The following is an 8310-nucleotide window of genomic DNA, read 5'->3' as shown; positions in this document are numbered from 1 at the left end:
CAAAGTCCTCACCTAATGCCATCACTTTGAGGGGGGTGGGCAGACCTTCAGACCAACAGCTATGTTCCAATTTTCTAGACTGTTGCCAAGTGGTAGCTGGTACGGAGGCTTGTCAAGGCAGTCCAGTGGCACTATTCAGTAGAGATCTTAGTTTATTTTGGGTCTTCTCATACCATGCTCTTCCTTCACAGGTAAGAAGACAGAAGTAAAACATTTTTTGGTAATAGTAGTACCCCCAAAAGTCTGTGGAAAATGGAGAAAGCATGAAAAATGCACATAAGAAGTCCATGCCTTCATTTTGAGATTTTGTTTGCATGTTTACAGTGCTGGAAAATGGGCTCGGCACATACAGTGCCAGTTTCTAGCATGTGCTTTTAATATGTATTTTATTATTCATTTATGTGTATGTATGTGGTATATGTACGTGTGGTTGTCTGTGGAAGACAAAAGGAGGTGTTGGATCTCCAGGAGCTAGAGTTTCCGGTGGTAGTGAGGGGTCCAATGTGGGTGCTGGGAACCAAACCAGGGTTCTCTGCAAGGACAGCAGGTGCTCTTAACCACTGAGCCATCTGCCTAGCTCACTTTTAGCTTTTAAAGCTACTAAGAAAATACCCATTTTTAATGGAACAGAAATGATTTACCTTGGTGGTTTGCATAGACTGTTTCATATAGGCTTACAACATCCCAGTGACATTATAAATACTGTTTGCAGTTCACAGGTAAATAAACCCCAGCTATCCCGTGGTGATTTATGCTACTATCTCTCCTAATCTCCAATTTTAATTTATTACACAAAATACTCTAAGAATGCTATGGAATATACCCATGGCTATTATCAAAATGAGGCATCAGGTTTTAAATGCATTCCTTCTTTCTTTTAACATCTTATGGTGTGAAAGGCACTGTAGCATCCATTCATTGCCTGACATGGTTGCTTTGAGATAAAAGCTGCTTCGAAAAGGTGATGTCTGTGACTAATTAGTCCTAATATACGTGTTTGAGAGTGAGGATATGGATCTGCTCTTGAGCAGTGATTTCATTACGATTGTCAGATGTGGGGCAGCTGTGGCGTGGACTGTGGTCACTGGTGCGCCAAAGATCTGAGTTTATTTCCTGGTCCAGCTGTTAAGCAATGTGAGTTTGCATGAAATCAACTCATCTTTGCTCCACCTCTGCATTCTAACTTGTAAAATGCAGATAGCAAACACGTCTCTTTAGAGATTGTTATTCCGTATATTTATGTTCTCTTCTTGCCTCATACCTCACTTTAATGCACTGGTTCCCGTCCTTAATCTTGCCCCCATAAGCTCCATTTCTAGGGGTCTGAATTCTTGGCTCCACACCTGAGATTCTTAATTGCTTCCTTCTGTTTAGGCAGCTGCAAGAAGTTCACGTGCAAGCAGCCTCCTTCTTCTCTCTGTATCCATGACATTGAACACACATTCTCCCTCCTCAGCAATTACATGGAGGTTACATAACCTGCTTGTTGAATTGGAGACACAGATCCAGAGTAATAAAATTTTACCATTGACAGGTACTTACAGGTGATCCAGGGGCAGATGAATCAAAAAGACAACTTTGCAAATGTAACACAGCTAAGCAGGAAGACTTAAAGGGTTATAGATACAGGAATCCAAGGAGGAGACAGACTTACTCTAAGAGACATCTGGATTCTCTGAAGAATGTCCAGGGCAGCAGAAATGTCCACTGGGAATGGGTGGCTGGCATGAAAATGTCTGTCCGGAGGTGATTATGTGAACTTCAACAACTCCGCTAAAGAGACAGTTGTCTGCATGGAACTTCCTGTCTAGGAAAGAGGAGTGAATTCTCAGATTCCTGAAGCCTGTCTCTCCTATAATAACAGGAGAAAATGGTGAACACGTTGTCAGTTTAATCTTATGTTGCTGGGCCTCTGCTCTAAGGCCAAATTTGTGGAAGTGCTGGTGATAGTCTGTTGCTTGGATTCCCAGTCATGTACGCAGCCTCCCTTCATTCCCTGCTATGAGCTAAGTGGGAATATGAGAAAGAATTCTGTGACATAGTAATTACACCACTTAATTCATTCCTTCGGCATTAAAATAAAATTAATATTTGTCCAATGATAAAAACACCACTTGAAAGATTTAAAAACATATCCAAGTATGGAGAACAAAAATACCAATAGCAATTTCTCCCCTACAAATAATCACCACTAACATTTGGTGTCTGGCTTCTCTCATCTATTTGTGTATATATGAGTGAGTATTTTTAAATCAAATAGGAATTATATAAATCATTTTGAATTCTGCTTTTTCACACTTAGCATTATATAAGCAACATGTTCCAGTATCTCTAAATAGTTCGTGGAAAGTATTTTAATATCTCTATGATAATTGATTATAAGAATATAATATAAACTTTGCCATATTATTAGCTATTCAGTAATTTAATATTTTTATTATTGTATATTAGAGGTTGATATAAAAAGAAGTTGGCAAAAAGTTGTTGTTTTTTTTTAATAAAGAGCCAATAGACACACAAACACAAGCTTCATGTTCTCACTCACATGTGAAAGTTAAAGGTCAACACATGCTGGTGAGAAGGCTCAGTGCCTAAAGGTGCTTATCACCAAACAGAAGACTTGAGTTCGATTCCTGAGATCACATGGTGGAAGGAGAGGCCTGACTACTACAAGATGCCCTCTGATTTACACATGAGAATCACAGCATGATGCTCACACACTAGACAATTAAATGTAGTAAAACATGCATTTAAAACTTTACCTCCAAGAAGTAGAAAGAAGACTAGTGTTATCAGAGACTAGGAAAGCTACGGCGTGAGAGACAGTAAGTAGATACAAAGACGGGAGAAATAACCTCACTGTAGACATGTACTGAAATGTCAGATTGTGCCCTGCAAGTATATACAATTGCTATGTTCATTAAAAAGAAAGGTTTGTGGCCGGGCGGTGGTGGCTCACGCCTTTAACCCCAGCACTCGGGAGATAGAGCCAGGCAGATCTCTGTGAGTTCGAGGCCAGCCTGGACTACCAAGTGAGTCCCAGGAAAGGCGCAAAGCTACACAGAGAAACCCTGTCTCGAAAAACCAAAAAAAAAAAAAAAAAAAAAAAAAAAAAAAAAAAAAAAAAAAGGTTTGTTTTAAAAGAACCAAATGCAAATCATTTTAAAATCATTTTATCTGTTGTGGTCCTGAGGATTTCTGTCCCAACTATTAATTTTTCCTGTGACAGACATAACCACAGGCAGTGTGTAACTATAACTCCTTTTTAGTAAAAAGTTACAGAAACAGCTAGCTGGCAGGTAGGTCAATCCTCCAGGTTGAGGTTTGCTCTCCTCTGAAATAGTCAACACTGGTGGCTGAGATGTAGCTCAGTGGTAGAGTACTTGCCTAGCAGATAGCAGTCTTGAGTTTGATCTTAGCAATGCAAAAACTAGAATAGAATAAAACCAAATTCAAAAGAAAAACATCCTCCTAGTAACGAGAATCCATACAGATAGAATGTTGAGTGTAAGGAGCTGAGTATTTTTAATGACCTTGATAAACATTGTTAAGAACATCCCCAAATATCACAAGTGCACTCCTCTAGTCAGTGAATGGCGAAGTCCTTAAATTTGCCATAGACTTACCACCACAGGTGTGTTAGTCAGGGTTTCCTAGAGGAAAAGAAGTGATGGAATGAAAAATACATATGTATTAAGGGGGATTTATTAGAGTGACTTACACACAGTTGTCTGGTTAGTCCAACAATGGCTGTCTCATGATGGAAAGGCACAGTTGTCAGGCCACAAGACTCTATGTCTCAATCACAATCTGGTGCTGGAGTCCATGGAATTCCTACAGAGCTGCTGGTCTTCAGTCTATGTTGGAATCCCACAGTAAGTTCTAGTACTAGTGAAGGAACTCCTCGGTAGCAGAGTAGATGAACTTGCCAGTCAGAGGGAGGCCAAGCAGGCAAAAAGCAAGAGTTTCCTTCTTCCATGTCCTTTGATGTGGGCTGATACCAGCTGTAGCCCCGATTTAGGATGGGTCTGCTCACCTCAAATGATCCAATCAAGAAAATCCCGCAAAGACTTGCCCAGCTGCTTGGGTTTAGTTGGTTGCAAATGTAATCAGGTTGACAACCAAGATTAGCCATCACAATAGTCTATGACAGGTTTTTTTAAATGACTTGATAGAGATAAATTAGTGTCCTCTCACTGTTTAATAGGGAATTTGAATCATGTTGCTTATACTGTTTATTTGTAAATAATTATTTAATTATCATCAATATTTAGAATTTCTTTTTGTTTTCTTGGCTCAAAACACTTCAGGGTGTTTGGAAGGTTTTTTTTTTTTTTCTTCACTTTTCTTAAAGTTGGATATCAAACATCTGTAACACTAAATTAAAGGGAGACACATCCAGATGCTGATCATAAATGGATGCTATTAATCTGGGTAATTAACTATTACAACAATTGAGTTAAATACAATGCAAATTTATCTCTCAAACTCCATGTGGTCACGCAAAACCGTTATTCCAGCACTTGGGCTGATGTGGGGGAAGAGCTTACATGGCCTAGTGTGGGGTTAGGTGCTTTTGTTCTGACCTCATGTGGCTGTAGCAGGAGGGAGACAGAACAGCAGGATCACTTAAGCAGAGGGAGGGGCTTGGTGAGCATCTAGCCTGTCTTGTTAAATAATGTAAGGTTAAGTACCAGTCATCCTAATCTGATTATTAAACAAGATTTCAGACGTTTAGAAATAGTCTTTTGATGTTTTTGGTGAAGAGTAATACTTTTTAAATGGAAAATTCTCACTCAAGAGCACTAATATAAAATATGTTTCTGTAAGGAAGAAACAAAGTGCCAATAGCAAAATGTATAACTACGTCAGTTTGGGGCCACTGTCTAACTGGATGAAAGTGTGTCTGTATCGATAAGTAGCCTCATACTCCTGGAGCATCATCAAAATTTACACAGGTCTTAACCAATTTTCTTCAGAACGAGAAGATTTAGACTACCGGTTTAGTTTACAGAATGAGGCCAAGACGAAATTTTCTCGCTTAAAGAGTGAGAAAAAGAAGCATCCTGACTTTTTTTTTTCCTCTTCCAGGGACGGTGCTTAGAAGCACTCAGAATGGTCCAGTGTTTGACATACCATCGTTGGTTTCCCTACAATACAGTCTCTAACAAAACTAGGCTGTCTTGAACCTCTGGCAACAAGATTATTTACCTCTATACCAAGAAGGTTGGAAAAGCACCTAAATGCGCATGCGGAGTGTGCCCAGGCAGGTTCGAGGGGTTCGTGCTGTGAGACGGAAAGTCCTTCTGAGATTGTCTAGGACAAAGAAGCATGTCAGCAGGGCCTACGGTGGGTCCCTGTGTGCCAAGTGTGTCCGTGACAGGATCAAGCGAGCTTTCCTTATTGAGGAGCAGAAAATTGTTGTGAAATTGTTGAAGGCACAAGCACAGAGTCAGAAAGCGAAAGAAATACACAGCTTTTTAAAATAATAAAGGTCAAGGCTTGGTCTGTAAAAAAAAAAAAAAAAAAGTATCCTAGAAGAGAAAATTCAAATACATGTCAAAAAAATTCACATACAATTTCTTTAATCATTCAATACATTTTAAAAACATAACAGCACATTTAACACATTAATACCATCTGCCTAGCAGTGAAGCCAGGGAAAGGAGACCCTTAGAGATGGGAGTGTAATGAGGAGCCTCTACATTTTCCTTTTCTTAGATAAACAGCATTGCTGGTGGAACTAGCATTGGTTTCCATGAGAACACTCACAGTGTTCTCCGTAAGGGACGGAGAAGGGAGGTGGCTCAGGAAGCATCTGCCACACAAGCGTGAGGACCTGAGTTGGGACTCCTCAGAACCCGGGTGACGCTGGGGTGGAGGTGGGCAGGGGTGCGCATCTGTGACCCCAGTGCTCCCAAGGAGAGATGGGTGGTGGGCACAGGGGAATTCCCGGAAGCTGGGACACCCAGGCCAGCTAAGCTGGCAACCAAGAAGCGCTGCCTCAGACAAGGTCAAAAGTCAGGACCTGATATTGTCCTTGTGTGTGCCTCAGTACACACAGTACCTCCCCCCATTCAAAGATAGCTTATTTATTTATTGTAATTTTCCTGAAGAAAGCACAAAGCCTGATGGTCTTTCCAGCCTTTCTAGTTTTAGGATGTCCATGCTAATTGATGCTAATGCAGATAACGGGCCAGAAAGCACAGACGAGTAAAGCGTGCTCAGCAACCAGTTTAACACCAGAAACTCCAACAGAACAAGATTAACATTGTCCGCATCTACACTCTTCAAAGAAGACCACAGTCCCCCTGTTTCTATCCCGCACCCCCATCCTCCCACCCACCCTCCACCCCCCTCCCCACCGCCCTGTTTTCCAAGTATGGAATTCCTCAGCTCCCAGCGGAGTCTCGTGGAGATGCAGCACACTGTTTGACTTGGCACTGTTCACCACCCTGGCAGACGATCAAATAGAGGGCACAGGAGTGCAGGGAAAGCTGTAAGAAACTGTCTCCGCTGTTGCCCTGACTGCCTTCACGAACTGAAATCTCAATGGTGAGTGTCAAGAAGCCACGCATCCCACCCCAGCACACACAACTCCAATGTAGATCCAACTTAGAGGAAGCACAGACATTTACAACTTTGTAAGTCTTATTTAGAGTTGTACCTGTCTCAGCTTTCCAATAAATGTACTTTTATAGTATAATACAATGCGTTTTTTGCCATAGGATTCTTGAATTAAGTATGTAAGTAGAGTGTAATGGATGAGTCTCAGCTTTGAACTCCAAAGATCCGGGTTTGGCCGCCATTAAACCAACAGGTGGATCAGCGGTTAAGAGTGCTAGCCACTCTTCCACCGGACTGGGGTTCAGTTCCCAACACCCATCTGTAACTCCAAAGATCCGGGTTCTAGTTCTGCAACTAGCGGTTCTTAGCTGCTACATCTTTGTAAGGATGCTTAGCACCCCTGGGCCTTGATTCGTGTATCTATTCAATAAATGGTGCCTGGAACATCTCCCTGATTCTTCTATTAGAAGCAAATGAAAACTTCTATTTGTGGCCACATAAAAATATGTAGAAGGGGGGCTGGAGAGATGGCTCAGAGGTTAAGAGCACTGACTGCTCTTCCAGAGGTCCTGAGTTCAATTCCCAGCAACTACATGGTGGCTCACAACCATCTGTAATGAGATCTGGTACCCTCTTCTGGCCTGCAGTCATACATGTTGTGTACAGAATAAATAAATAAATCTTTAAAAAAATATGTAGAAGGTATTTGGTAAAAGTAAAGAGGGATATCGTTATGTGAGGTTATCAGCATGATGAGTGTACGTTTCACAGCATGTCAGACGGCACTGAAGAACAGACATTTTAAGCAATCTTGTTTGCAGGGAGAGAATGTGACCCAGGAGAGAATCAAATAGACCCGTTTTCTAGCTCTCAGCTATGGATGTCAAGACTATCCATGCTAAAAAGAAAAGAATGGACCAAGATGCACATAAAACAGCAAAGCTGTACAAGCTCGGGGAATGACTGGTGAGAAGTGGAATTTCTAAGTCAGGCAACTGATAGATAGATTGTGTATTTGGGGGATATTCTTGGCATGGGTTTTGTGCCATCTGGAAGGTTCCTCCCACTGCCTAGGCATTCTTTCACTCATAGAATGTAAACCCTCTTGATTGTATTTCCTAAGTCATTTTCCAGGCGCCCAGCAGACACTTTCTGCATGTTTATTACATGAACTAACTGGGAAACTGGTGAGATCAACCCTCAGTTTTCTATGCTGTTATCTGCAAGAGGTGAAGAAATGCTGTAGAAACTGTCCCTGCTTTCTGGATTCCCTGACCTAGGAAACAAAAGATGTAAATATATATTAATGTAACGTATGGCTCCTATGATCCCGTGCTTACCAACTCTGTTTGGAAAATAATCACAGATGTGAATTGAGGCTGCTCCACAATTTTTGCTTAGATTCTTTAAAATTTTCTTCTAAATTTTTGTTCAATTTTCTCTTTAAAACTTATAACATTACCTAACTGGTAAAAAGTATTTTAATAACTACCCACTCCTGGTTCTTCCTGACAAATAATAGCATGGCAACATTTTAAATATTTCCAGAGATTTTTGTTAAGTATGTACATATATAGGCACAAGTGTGGATATATTCATTATTATTTTCAAGTGTGAATTAATTAAAATAATAGCATAGATGTGTACTATTCTAAAAAGTGTCTGAGCAGCATGTCTTAGAACTCTCCCTCCATTTTTCTTAATCTAGTTCATCCTTTTAAAAATGCCGCTACAGTGACCACT

The 8310-nt window shown here is 40.8% G+C and overlaps 1 pseudogene; it reads left to right on the top strand.

Annotated features, from left to right (window-relative positions):
- Nucleotides 1-5115: 5115 nt before the first annotated feature.
- On the top strand, nt 5116-5489 carry LOC107401101 (large ribosomal subunit protein eL34 pseudogene; annotated as a pseudogene).
- The last annotated feature ends 2821 nt before the right edge of the window (nt 5490-8310 follow it).

Source organism: Peromyscus maniculatus, chromosome 4 (genome assembly GCF_049852395.1).
Source record: "Peromyscus maniculatus bairdii isolate BWxNUB_F1_BW_parent chromosome 4, HU_Pman_BW_mat_3.1, whole genome shotgun sequence".
Taxonomy (NCBI): domain Eukaryota; kingdom Metazoa; phylum Chordata; class Mammalia; order Rodentia; family Cricetidae; genus Peromyscus; species Peromyscus maniculatus.
This window is presented reverse-complemented; position numbering and strand designations above follow the sequence as displayed.